Here is a 13,377-nt window from a genome sequence, read left to right on the forward strand (position 1 = left end):
GACCGTAGCAGCCGCGTGGTTCCGGACTGAAGCGCCTAGAAATGGTTTGTGTGTGGTAGTTGTACCAGCCGGTGGGTGTGGCCGACCGGTACAACCACCACACGCATACAATTTCCGCTGTATGCTTAGGGTCCGTGTCTTCTTCAAAGTAGCAATGTGTGCCTAAGACTGAGATTTGGCTTTAGAATGTTTGAAAATACTGACATCTGTTCATGATATCTTCAATAGAAGCAGGTCGCCCATCGCCAGATGTACCCCTGCATACTCATACCATATTTCATTCACCTCCTTACCTTACTGTGGGTTGAACGCGTTCTTGATACAGCTCAGTATTTGGTCGTCTCCACATCAAAGGTCTGCCCTCATCTATCAATACGTTGTAGTAAATGATGACAGATCTTTGATGTGGAGACGACAAAATACTGAGCTGTATCCCAAACTCGTTCAACACACAGCAAGGTAAGAAGGTGAATGAATTATGGTATGGGGATGTAGAGCTACATTTGGTGTTGCGCAACTGCTTTGAAGGTGACATTTAAATATCCAGAAGTAAAATCAGCAAAAAGCTGTTTATAGCTTGGTCTTAGGCAAACATTACTACTTTCAACAAGAAGTGGACTGGGACAATACGACCGAAATTGTTTGTCTGTTGTTGTTTTATGCTCCATCGGCGTGAAACGCCTGAAAGCAAAGACCCTGCAACAATCGTGGGTAGGGTCCAGGCCGGAGAAGGGAACGTTATCGTTTGGAGTGGAATTCACTGGGTGGCCTCATGATTCTTGAAGCCACAATGGATCAACACAAGTACGCATGTCCGCCGCTATGTGCAGTTTGTTTTTCTTCAGCACAACGGCATCTACCAACAGGACAACGCAACACATCAAACTGCTCGCAGTATACGTGCTTGGTTTGAAGAGGACGAGGAGGAGTTGACTGCGCTCCCCTGGCTACCAAACTATCAGAATTTAAACCACACGAGAATCTCTATGACCACCTCGACAAATCCTCAACTGAGAAACTTAGTGCAACTGGACACAGCACTGGAATTGTCATGACTCCACTACTCTGTCAGCACCTCCCAGCACCTCACTGACTGTCCCCCTATATTTGTCACAGTGGTCGCCACTCCAAAATGTGGTCAGTCAGTATGTATGAGAAGTAGTACCACCACAGCTGTATCTTGACAATGTCTTTATTCTATCACAAGACTAACTTCGGCGGCACATTACCACCATCCTCAGGCACCGCCACTGGCAACAGAGTATTTGATTTCCTGGGCGCATTTATTGTGTGATCCTTGTAACTGGCACACGTGGGCTAGCTTCAACGAGGAATATACACTGAAGAGCCAAAGAAATTGATACACTTGCCTGATATCGCATAGGGCCCCTGCGAGCATGCAGAAAAGCCCCAACACGACGTGGAATGGACTCGACTAATGTCTGAAGTAGTGTTGGAGTGATCTGACACCATGAATTCTGCAGGGCTGTCCATAAATCCGTACGAGTACCAGGGGATCGAGAATTTTTCTGAACAGAACGTTGCAAGGCTTCCCAGATATGCTCAATAATGTTCATGTCTGGAGAGTTTGGTGGCCAGCGGGAATGTTTAAACGCAGAAGAGTGTTCTTGGAGCCACTCTGTATCACTTCTAGACGTGTGGGGTGTCGCATTGTCCTGCTGGAATTGCCTATGTCCGTCGGATTGCACATTGGATATGAATGGATGCAGGCAATTTGCGGAAGGGTTGCATTTCTGTTATGTTGAACGATTCTCTTCAGTCGTTGTTGGTCTCGTTCTTGAAGGATCTTTCTCTGCCGTAGCAATGTCGGAGATCTGATGTTTTACCGGATTCATGATATTCACTGTACACACGTGAAATGGTCATATGGGGATATCCCCACTTCAATGCAGCCTCAGAGATGCTGTGTCCTGTCACTCGTGTGCCGACTATAACACCACGTTCAAACTCGCTTAAATCTTCATAACCTGCCATTGTAGAGGCAGTAACCGATCTAACAACTGCGCCAGACAGTTATTGTCCAATACGAGGTGCATTCAAGTTCTAAGGCCTCCGATTTTTTTCTAATTAACTACTCACCCGAAATCGATGAAACTGGCGTTATTTCTCGACGTAATCGCCCTGCAGACGTACACATTTTTCACAACGCTGACGCCATCATTCCATGGCAGCGGCGAAGGCTTCTTTAGGAGTCTGTTTTGACCACTGGAAAATCGCTGAGGCAATAGCAGCACGGCTGGTGAATGTGCGGCCACGGAGAGTGTCTTTCATTGTTGGAAAAAGCCAAAAGTCACTAGGAGCCAGGTCAGGTGAGTAGGGAGCACGAGGAATCACTTCAAAGTTGTTATCACGAAGAAACTGTTGCATAACGTTAGCTCGATATGCGGGTGCGTTGTCTCGGTGAAACAGCACACACGCAGCCCTTCCCAGAAATTTTTGTTACAGTGCAGCAAGAAATTTGTACTTCAAAACATTTTCGCAGGATGCACCTGTTACCGTAGTGCCCTTTGGAACGCAATGGGTAAGGATTACGCCCTCGCTGTACCAGAACATGGATACCATCATTTTTTCAGCACTGGCGGTTACCCGAAATTTTTTTGGTGGCGGTGAATCTGTGTGCTTCCATTGAGCTGACTGGCGCTTTGTATCTGGATTGAAAAATGGCATCCACGTCTCATCCATTGTCACAACCGACGAAAAGAAAGTCCCATCCGTGCTGTCGTTGTGCATCGACATTGCTTGGCAACGTGCCACAGGGGCAGCCCTGTGGTAGTCCGTCAGCATTCGTGGCACCCACCTGGATGACACTTTTCGCATTTTCAGGTCGTCATGCAGGATTGTGTGCACAGAACCCACAGAAATGCCAACTCTGGAGGCGATCTGTTCAACAGTCATTCAGCGATCCCCCAAAATAATTCTCTCCACTTTGTCGATCGTGTCATCAGACCGGCTTGTGCGAGCCCGAGGTTGTTTCGGTTTGTTGTCACACGATGTTCTGCCTTCATTAAACTATCGCACCCACCAACGCAATTTTGACACATCCATAATTCCGTCACCACATGTCTCCTTCAACTGTCGATGAATTTCAATTGGTTCCACACCACGCAAATTCAGAAAACGAATGATTTCACGCTGTTCAAGTCAGGAAAACGTCGCCATTGTAAGTATTTAAAACAGTTCTCATTTTCGCCGCTGGCGGTAAAATTCCATCTGCCGTACGGTGCTGTCATCTCTGGGACGTATTGACAAATGAACGCAGCCTCATTTTAAAACAATGCGCATGTTTCTATCTCTTTCCAGTCCGGAGATAAAAAATCGGAGGCCTTAGAACTTGAATGCATCTCGTATATAGGGGGTTGCCGACTGCAGCGCTGTATTCAGCCTGTTTACATATCTCTGTATCTGATACGCATGCCTATACCAGTTTCTTTGGCGCTTCGGTGCGTACTCGACATCGTGTTGTCTCCTGTGATTGCGTTGGAGACAACACGGTATCAAGTAAAGTTAGCCCACGGTTGGTAGTAATAAGGATCCGACATTATATGCGGCAAGGAAATTAAACACTCTCCTGGCAGTGGTGGGGCCTGAGGATGGTGGTAATGTGCCGAAACAAGTCATGTGATAGAATAAAGACATTGTCAAGATACAGCTGTGGCGGTACTGTTTTCATACACATCATCAGCTGAAATACCTTGTCGATGCAATAAGATGGACATTCATAAATTGGTCTATCAGTGTATTGACAGTTGGTCAATGAATAGAAACACACTAGACTCGCATTCGGGAGGACGACTGTTCAATCCCGCGCCCGGCCATCCTGATTTAGGTTTTCCGTGATTTCCCTAAATCGCTCCAGGCAAATGCCGGGATGGTTCCTTTGAAAGGGCACGGCCGACTTCCTTCCCCATCCTTCTCTAATCCGATGAGACCGATGACCTCACTGTCTGGTCTTCTCCCCCAAACAGCCCAACCCCTCAATGAACAGAACACGTCTCTGCTATAAATTTTTTTTTTTTTTTTTGGTCATTAGCCTACTGACTAGTTTGATGCGGCCCGCCACGAATTCCTTTCCTGTGCTAACCTCTTCATCTCAGAGTAGCACTTGCAACCTACGTCCTCAATTATTTGCTTGATGTATTCCAATCTCTGTCTTCCTCTACAGTTTTTGCCCTCTACAGCTCCCTCTAGTACCATGGAAGTCATTCCCTCATGTCTTAGCAGATGTCCTATCATCCTGTCCCTTCTCCTTATCAGTGTTTTCCACATATTCCTTTCCTCTCCGATTCTGCGTAGAACCTCCTCATTGCTTACCGTATCAGAGCACCTAATTTTCAACATTCGTCTATAGCACCACATCTCTATAAATTACTGAGCAATATTGCAATATTGAGAGAGAAAAAAATCTGCAGCTAATTGCGTAATCTGTGCGCTGTCTTCGGCAAGAAAGCCGCCGGGCGCCTTTTGTTCGCGAATAATCGAATGCGGCGGCCCGTCTCCGTGTAGGAAGCTCATTAGCTCGCCGACGCGATGGAATACGCCACAATGGCGCTTGCCGCTTTTGTTTATTCGCTCACTAATAGCGAAGCGCGACGCTCTCCCCCGTTGACGCCTCTTCTCCGTGACGTAACCGACGTCTCCGCCACCCGCCATGAACTGAACTCGAGTTGTCGCTCATTGCTGTTCCACATCGCGACACCAGAGCTCCAGGCGGTCGCCGGGATAAACTCTACGTACAGCATCCAGTGCATGAGAGGAACATCGTTTATACAGCTTGGTCCATTGATCGCGACCGCCCAAATATCTCACGAATTAAGCGTCAAACGAAGAAACTACGAAGAACGAAACGTGTCTAGCTTGAAGGGGGAAACCAGATGGCGCTATTATTGGCCCGCTAGATGGCGCTGCCATAGGTCAAACGGATATCAACTGCGTTTGTTTTTTTTAATAGGAACCCACATTTTTCATTACATATTCGTGTAGTACGTAAAGAAATATCAATGTGTTGCTTGGACCACTTTTTTCGCTTTGTGATAGATGGCGGTTTAATAGTCACAAACATATGGCTCACAATTTTAGACGAATAGTTGGTAACAGGTAGGTTTTTTAAATTAAAATACAGAACGTAGGTACGTTTGAACATTTTATTTCGGTTGTTCCAATGTGATACATGCACCTTTGTGAACTTATCATTTCTGAGAACGCCTTGCTGTTACAGCGTGATTACCTGTAAACATCACATTAATGCAATAAATGCTCAAAATGACGTCCGTCAACCTCAGTAAATTTGGCAATACGTGTAACGACATTCCTCTCAACAGCGAGTGGTTCGCCTTCTGTAATGTTCGCACGGGCATTGACAATGAGCTGACGCATATTGTCAGGCGTTGTCGATGGACCATGATAGCAAATACCCTTCAACTTTCCTCACAGAAAGAAATCCGGGGACGTCAGATCCGGTGAACGTGCGGGCCACGGTATGGTGCTTCGAAGATGTTGTGGCGTAGGTTAACAGCCACGCCACTCGGAAGTAGCCGAAAGGCACGCGTTAACTCACGCAGGCTAGAGATAGGTCTGAAACAGGATACGTAATGAATGCTATAAAGAAAAGTACGTAGCTGCTGGAATACTTAACTTTAATCCATCCTTGTTGTACATCGCTATTGACGATACAAGTGAGACTCTGCAGATTCAGGCAATAAACTACTAATGGCGCCTTGCTAGGTCGTAGCAATTGACTTAGCTGAAGGCTATTCTAACTATCTGCTCTGCAAATGAGCGAGGCTTCGTCAGTGTGCATCGCTAGCTAAGTCGGCTGTACAACTGGGGCGAGTGCTAGTCCGTCTCTCGAGACCTGCCTTGTGGTGGCGCTCGGTCTGCGATCCCTGACAGTGGCGACACGCGGGTCCGACGTGTACTAATGGACCGCGGCCGATTTAAAGCTACCACCTAGCAAGTGTGGTGTCTGGCGGTGACACCACAGAAGACCAGTCCACCTGTCATGAAATATGCTACTCAATACCGCTTCAACCGCACGCGAGCTATGTGCCGGACATCCATCATGTTGGAAGTACATCGCCATTCTGTCATGAACATTACGTAGGAAATCAGCATACATTGCACCATTTAGATTGCCATCGATAAAATGGGAGCCAATTATCCTTCCTCCCGTAATGCCGCACCACACATTAACCCGCCAAGGTCGCTGATGTTCCAATTGTTGCATCCATCGTGGATTTTCCGTTGCCCAATAGTGCATAATATGCCGGTTTACTTTACCGCTGTGGGTGAATGACGCTTTGTCGCTAAATAGAACGCGTGCAAAAAATATGTCATCGTCCCGTAATTTCTCTTGTGCCCAGTGGCAGAACTGTACACGACGTTCAAAGTCGTCGCCATGCAATTCCTGGTGTATAGAAACATGTTACGGGTGCAATCGATATTGATGTAGCATTCTCAACACCGACGTTTTTGAGATTCCCGATTCTCGCGCAATTTGTCTGTTTCTGATGTGCGGATTAGCCGCGACAGCAGCTAAAACACCTACTTGGGCATCATCATTTGTTGCAGATCGAGCGTAACGTTTCACATGTGGCTGAACTACTCCTGTTTCCTTAAATAAGGTAACTATCCGGCGAACGGTCCGGACAGTTGGATGATGTCGTCTAGGATAGCGAGCAGCATACATAGCACACGCCCGTTGGGCATTTTGATCACAATAGCCATACATCAACACGATATCGACCTTTTCCGCAATTGGTAAACGGTCCATTTTAACACGGGTAATGTATCACAAAGCAAATACCGTCCGCACTGGCGGATTGTTACGTCTTACCACGTAGTCATACGTTTGCGACTATTACAGCGCCATCTATCACAAAGCGAAAAATGTGGTCCAACTAAAACATTCATATGGCTTTACGCACTACACAAATATGTAATGAGAAATGGGCGTTCCTATTTAAAAAAAACAAACGCAGTTGATATCCGTTTGGCCTAAGGCAGCGCCATCTAGCGGGCCAACGATAGCGCCATCTGGTTTCCCCCTTCAAGCTAGACGAGTTTCGTTCTTTGTAGTTTTTTCGTTGGATGCTTATTTCGTGAGATGTTTGGGCCGGGCACTATCAATGGACCACCCTGTATATAAGGTGCATTAAATGTGTGCTACAAGACTTGTTAGTTGATAGATGTGTGCGATGTGAGCGTCTACATTTGTGAGTGAATACTGCCACTTCTGGCGCCGTGTGGCCGCGCGGTTTGAGGCGTCATGTCACGGATTGCGCGGTCCCTCCCGCCGGAGGTTCGAGTGCTTGCTCGGACACTGGTGTGTGTGTGTGTGTGTGTGTGTGTGTGTGTGTGTGTGTGTGTGTGTGTCGTTCTTAGCATACGTTAGTTTGTAGTGTGTAAGTCTAGGGACTTATGAACTCAGCAGTTTGGTCCCTTAGCAATTAACACACACACACACACACACACACGTACAGTGAATACCGCGCAATCCGGGAGACAGTATCTGTGCCATGTTGCCTATCTAACTGCATGCAGGGGCAACAAAAACATTAACCACATTTAAAAATTTAAAATGTTCTTATAGTCTACTCATTAAGTTGATGGTTTAAAGCAGTAGGTCAAGTATCACAGTTAGAAAATGTGTATACGAAGTCTGTTCACAAAATTCCGGAACATCCTTCATTTTGCGCCAGTGTTATGTTGGTATGCCTGCACACGTCTGTCTTTAATGTGTAACTGCCGGGAGTTTCATTGTTGTATGTCTGTTATTTATTGTTCAGTGCTGTTTAATGGTTTTAATGGCTCTGAGCACTAAGGGACTTCACTTCTGAGGTCATCAGTCCCCTAGAACTTAGAACTACTTAAAACCTAACTAACCGAAGGACATCACACACAGCCATGCCCGAGGCAGGATTCGAACCTGCGACCGTACCAGTGATCTCAAAACAAATACATCAAAGGAAGTGACGATCCTACTTGCTTTGTTCGGTCAGCCATCGGCAAAAGTTGGTATGACGATGAAAATATAGATATTCAGCCAACACCCAAAAACTAAAACATAATGTATCGATTTTTTTCCATTCAATTTCTCTAACACACTGATTTCACTCGAAAGGAATCAATGAACAATAACCCAACTTATACGTAAAACTACTACCAATTGAATCAGGGCCGAGCGAAGTGGCGCAGTGGTTAGCACACTGGACTCACATTCGGGAGGACGACGGTTCAATCCCGCGTCCGGCCATCCTGATTCAGGTTTTCCGTGATTTCCCTAAATCACACTAGGCAAATGCCGGGATGGTTCCTCTGAAAGGGCACAGCCGACTTCCTTCGCCATACTTCCCTAACCCGATGAGGCCGATGACCACGCTGTCTGGTCTCCTTCCCCAAACAACCAACCAACCAACTCAATCAGGTGTTGTCACTTGGCTTTGACCATAGACTGTACAGGAATGAATGAATAATTCAACCGATATGTATAACTACAACCGAATGAGTCGGCTGTTTGCCTACAACCAACTGAATCGGTTGTTCCTACCAGTACTGGAAGACATTGTTTCCGCCTGAATTGCCAAAAGGAGTGACGAAATCACTCATATTTAAAATGATAGTTTCTAAAACCTTTTGGGATAATACACGGTATCCGCCGTTTGCCAATAGGTGGCGACAACGGTAAGTTGCGGTCGAAAGAAACAGATCGCAGACGTCAGGCAGTTAGCTTGGACCTCGGTCAACATAACCTCATTCAAACATTAGCCGATTTTTGTCTGCATCATAAAATGTCAGTTTACGAGCCTAATTCTCATCATTTGCGGGAGGTGTTACTGTTTTGTTTGAATACGGCGGCTGAGTCTCATCGAATGCTCTCACGTACGCTATTAGTGAAAGAACGTGTCGTGAGTGGTTTCAACGCTTCAAGAACGGTGATTTTAACGGCGTAGACCGGCACAGTGGTGAAAGAGACAATGTTTTCGAAGATGCAGAATCGGAGACATTGCTGAGTGAAGACTCGCGTCAAACTCAAGAAGAATTGGCACGGTTGGTGGGAGTTACACAGTGAGCCATTTCAAAACGTCTTAAGGCTATTGGCATGATTCAGAAAGAAGGAACTTGGTTCCCGTGTGAGCTGAAACCAAGAGACGTTGAACGGCGTTTGTGTGTTTGTGAACAGTTGCTGCCGGCCGGAGTGGCCGAGCGGTTCTAGGCACTACAGTCAGGAACCGCGCGACCGCTGCGGTCGCAGGTTCGAATCCTGCCTGCAGCATGGATGTGTGTGATGTCCTTAGGTTAGTTAGGTTTAAGTAGTTCTACGTTCTAGGGGACTGATGACCTCAGCAGTTATGTCCCATAGTGCTCAGAGCCATTTGAACAGTTGCTTCAGATGCAAAAATGGAAGAGATTTTTACATCGCATTCTGAACAGGCACGAAAAACGGGTTCATTACGATAACCCTAAACGTAAAAAATCATGGGGATATACCGGCCACGCTTCCACGTCGACGGACAATCCGAATATTCACGGCTCCAAGAATATCCTCGCCGGCCGAAGTGGCCGTGCGGTTAAAGGCGCTGCAGTCTGGAACCGCAAGACCGCTACGGTCGCAGGTTCGAATCCTGCCTCGGGCATGGATGTTTGTGATGTCCTTAGGTTAGTTAGGTTTAACTAGTTCTAAGTTCTAGGGGGCTAATGACCTCAGCAGTTGAGTCCCATAGTGCTCAGAGCCATTTTAGAATATCCTCTTCATTTAGTGGGACCAGGTCACCGTCGTGTACTATGAGGTGAAGCAATCATAGGTGCTCCTTCTCGAATGCAATTAATGCGTTTGAGCAGAGCGTTAAAAGACAAACGGACGCAGTACAGCGAGAGGCACGATAACGTGATTTTTCAGCATGACAACGCTCAATCCCACATTGCAAAAGAGGTCAAAACGTACTTGGAAACATTAAAATGGGAAGTCCTAATCCACCCGCCGTATTCTCCATACATTGCCCCTTCTAACTATCACCTGTTTAGATCAATGACACATGGCCTGCCTGATCAACATTTCCGATCTCATGAGGAAATCACAAATTGGATCGATTCGTGGATCAAAAGATGAACATCTTTTTTTTTTTTTTTTTTTTTTTTTACGTGGGATTCGTACACTGCCCGAAAGATGGGAGAAAGTAGTGGCCAGCGATGGAAAATGCTTTGAATGATAGAAGTGTAACCAATTTGTTTCATTAAAGCCTCAAATGTTAGGGAAAAAAAGGTGGTGGTAATGCAGGAACCTAAGAGAACATCTTAAATTGTACACAACTTGCCGTTTTGTACGACAGCTTTGTAGGTAACAATATTTTGATACAATCTCTCAGCTACTTGATAACTTCGTCATTCCGTTTGTCCATTCAGGTGCAAACAAGGTCTCCCATTATTACTGGGAACGTAAGAGCCCCATCTGAGCTCGTGATGGACTGAGCAATGTAGGGCTGGGCAGACGATACTCGCGTTCGGTACAGTATCGAGCTTGTTCGAACCATCACATGACATTGACCCGCGAGGCTCGAGTGCGAGGGATACCCATCAAACTGCGAACTAGCCACAACGATAAGCTAAGGGCCTGTTTAAACTAAGATAATTTCGCGAAACACCGGAGAAAATAGCGTTTAATCCGGAATGAGGTTTTCACTCTGCAGCGGAGTGTGCGTTGATATGTAACTTCCTGGCAGATTAAAACTGTGTGCCGGACCGAGACTCGAACTCGGGACCTTTGCCTTTCGCGGGCAAGTGCTCTACCAACTGAGCTACCCAAGCACGACTCACGCCCCGTCCTCACAGCTTTACTTCTGCCGGTACCTCGTCTCCTACGTTCCAAACTTCACAGAAGCTCTCCTGCGCACCTTGCAGAACTAGCACTCCTGAAAGAAAGGATATTGCGGAAACTTGGGTTAGCCACAGCCTGGGGGAAGGTAGGAGACGAGGTACTGGCAGAAGTAAAGCTGTGAGGATGGGGCGTGAGTCGTGCTTGGGTAGCTCAGTTGGTACAAGAGCACTTGCCCGCGGATGGCAAAGGTCCCGAGTTCGAGTCTCGGTCCGGCACACAGTTTTAATCTGCCACGAAGTTTCAGCATTTAATCCGGCTACAGCACAAACTCCTACTGCGTTCGAACAAGTTTACAATTTGACTTCTCATACAATATCGATATATATGGATATATCAACATTTGTGCTGGTTTTTAAGCACAGATAACAGGCAAAGAAGGTAACGGCTTTGCCGCAGTGGATACACCGGTTCCCGTCACATCACCGAAGTTAAGCGCTGTCGGGCGTGGCCGGCACTTGGATGGGTGACCGTCCGGGCCGCCATGCGCTGTTGCCATTTTTCGGGGTGCACTCAGCCTCGTGATGCCAATTGAGGAGCTATTCGACCGAATAGTAGCGGCTCCGTTCAAAGAAAACCATCATAACGACCAGGAGAGCGGTGTGCTGACCACACGCCCCTCCTATCCGCATCCTCAGCTGAGGATGACACGGCGGTCAGAGGGGCCCGCGGGATCACTTGTGGCCTGAAGACGGAGTGAACAAAGACGAAAATGTTGTCCTCCAAAAAATAATATTTGTCCTTAATCAGTACAGTAATTTATTTATGAGAAGGGATAATGACTGACTAATAGGTTGCAAATGAGCAGTTCAGTCCTCGTCCACATGTTAATAACAGATAAAAACGTTACCAGTTTGAGAACCGGACACAATCGTGGTTTCAATCTTCTATTTTTTATTAGTTGCCGTTGTTACGCATGGTCTGCATCGTATAGGATATTTCAGACCGTGTTTCACAATTTTATTGTTATAATCCATAGATCATTAAAAATCCTAAGAAAGAGAGATAACAAGCGGTGCGATCGACTTTTTGGAACCATCTATACGGATATATAGGTTAAGACTCTAGGTATCACACACCACAACCATTCACCCTGATGGGCCCTTTCCGACTAATAGACGAAAAAATTTCGGTATTTTGTGTGACACTCAATAGCATTAGAAACGGTGGCTCAAATAGTCTGTCCGTTTGTATTGTGTAACTGGTAGGATAATACAGGGTGTTTATAAATGAATATCTGGGTTTTAACGCTTTATAATATTTATTACATTAAACTTACAGTTATAAATGATATGTCAAATGAAACAGCAGCTCAAACATTTTAGCAAGAACATTACAAATGTTCAATGTGAGCACCATTTGTTGCACGACACACATCAAGTCTATTTACCCATGTACCCAAGCGCTGGATAGGCCGCAAGGGCCCAGTGACAGGGTTTGCTTTGCGAGGCCTCCACGTTCACCAGACCTAAGAACCATGCGATTTTTTGCTTTGGGCCTTCATCAAGGATCGTGTGTACGTGCCTCCGCTACCAGCAGACCTCCCTGAATTAAGAAACCACACTGAAGCTACAATCAATGAAGACACACTTATCAACGTTTGGAAAGAACTCTGCTATAGACTTGATGTGTGCTGTGTGGCAAATGGTGGTCACATTGAACATTTATAAGGTTCTTGGTAAAACTGTTTGAGCTGCTGTTTCATTTAGCATATCATTTATAATTGTAAGTTTAACATAATAAATATTATAAAGCGTTAAAACCCAGATATTCATTTATAAACACCCTGCAGCTCTAAATGGGTTCGAATCTAAAAAAAAAAAATCCAGAGAGGACTAGTCAAGTGTTTTTTTTTTTTTTTTTTTTTCGAAATGACTTTGCTCATCATTTTCATTCAATTCATTGATTTAAATGTAGGTTTTTTTATTTCCATCCTTTATCACATTTTTAAACCAAAATATCAACTTCTTCATTTGCTCTCATTTTTCTTCCTATCACTCTTTTTCCAAACTATCATTCTTTTTCCAATTGCAATCTTTGTTCATGTGCTTTTAATTAATTTACTGTATTAATTTCGATTTAATTTCTTTTTTTATCACCCTGTTTTTTCGTCGATATTTCTGCATTCATTATATCAAAATGAAAAACTGGTATAATGAATGCAGAAATATCGACGAAATACAGGGTGATAAAAATTTTAATTTTGTTGTACTAGTAAACCATTCTTTCACTTATATTTTCATCTGTGCTATTTTGTCCATAGTGCAATGGATGTTTAGGTTACATTTTAACTGTTTTTATGAAGATTACCATGCAAAAAATATTGCACATCTGACAAAGAAAATACATTTTTCACATTAAAAAATGGTTCAAATGGCTCTGAGCGCAATGGGACTTAACTGCTAAGGTCTTGTCCCCTAGAACTTAGAACTAGGTAAACCTAACTAACCTAAGGACATCACACACATCCATGCCCGAGGCAGGATTCG

At 45.2% G+C, this 13,377-nt stretch overlaps 1 protein-coding gene and 1 pseudogene across 1 annotated transcript in view; one reads left to right on the top strand and one right to left on the bottom strand.

The window, feature by feature from the left end:
- The window catches only part of LOC124553492 (protein PRRC2A-like), a 1,723,518-nt gene that overhangs the window by 1,229,962 nt on the left and 480,179 nt on the right, over positions 1-13,377 (bottom strand). The gene's annotated exons all lie outside the window — the stretch shown is intronic.
- On the top strand, positions 11,269-11,386 carry LOC124554369 (annotated as a pseudogene).

The sequence above is a fragment of the Schistocerca americana genome, chromosome 11, assembly GCF_021461395.2.
Source record: "Schistocerca americana isolate TAMUIC-IGC-003095 chromosome 11, iqSchAmer2.1, whole genome shotgun sequence".
Taxonomy (NCBI): Eukaryota; Metazoa; Arthropoda; class Insecta; order Orthoptera; family Acrididae; genus Schistocerca; species Schistocerca americana.